Source organism: Pseudophryne corroboree, chromosome 6 (assembly GCF_028390025.1).
Source record: "Pseudophryne corroboree isolate aPseCor3 chromosome 6, aPseCor3.hap2, whole genome shotgun sequence".
Lineage (NCBI taxonomy): Eukaryota > Metazoa > Chordata > Amphibia > Anura > Myobatrachidae > Pseudophryne > Pseudophryne corroboree.
The window spans coordinates 107,960,494-107,961,583 of record NC_086449.1 but is presented as its reverse complement, the minus strand read 5'-3'; positions in this window follow the sequence as shown (position 1 = coordinate 107,961,583).

The window sequence follows — 1,090 nt, the reverse complement described above, 5'->3', positions numbered from 1 at the left end:
ACTCCGTCCCTGATTGGGTACGCGTTCCAGGAAGAGACCAGCCAGGCGTGTTCCTGAGCCACAACCGACACTGCGAACTGCTGCTGCTACGCATGCGTGTAACTAGTGGGCAACCTGGATAAACTTTAACTGTCTATATTATTTCATAAGCAATAAGCATACATTTGGTAAACCTAGAGTCTGTATTTAACTGTAATAAGATATCTGGCAATTTATTGTCATCATTAAAACCAAACACATTATGGGAATAAAAATTAAGCTGCACCCAAGTTCAAGGAACAGACTCTGCCCCATTTTGTGTTGTTGCACGTCCCCATTTCTCTTACGTCCTAGAGGATGCTGGGGACTCCTGAAGGACAATGGGGTATAGACGGGCTCCGCAGGAGACATGGGCACCTATAAAGAACTTTTAGTATGGGTGTGCACTGGCTCCTCCCTCTATGCCCCACCTCCAGATCTGTTAGATCCTGTAACCAGAGGAGAAGGGTGCACTGCAGAGAGCTCTCCTGAGTTTTCTGTGGAAAAAATAATTTTGTTAGGTTTTTTATTTTCAGGGAGCACTGCTGGCAACAGTATCCCTGCATCGTGGGACTGAGGGGAGAGGAGCAGACCTACTTAAATGATAGGCTCTGCTTCTTAGGCTACTGGACACCATTAGCTCCAGAGGGAGTCGGAACACAGGTCTCCCGGAGCCGCGCCGCCGTCCTCCTCACAGAGCCGGAAGATAGAAGCCGGGTGAGTATGAGAAGCAAGAAGACGTCAAAGGCGGCAGAAGACTTCAGATCTTCATGAGGTAAAGCGCGCAGCGGTAAGCTGCGCGCCATTGCTCCCACACACAGAAAGCACTGATGGGTGCAGGGGGGGCGCCCTGGGCAGCAATAAACCTCGTTTTGGGGCAAAAAAGGTCACATTAGGCTGCGGAGGCAGCAAATAGATGATCCCCCGCCATTTTATTAAAATTGAAGAGGGACCGAAGCCCGCCGCTGGAGGGGGCGGAGATTGATCCCTCAGCATTAACCAGCGCCATTTTCTCCACAGAGGCTGCAGAGAACGCTGGCTTCCCGGACTCTCCCCTGCTGAACACTTCAGA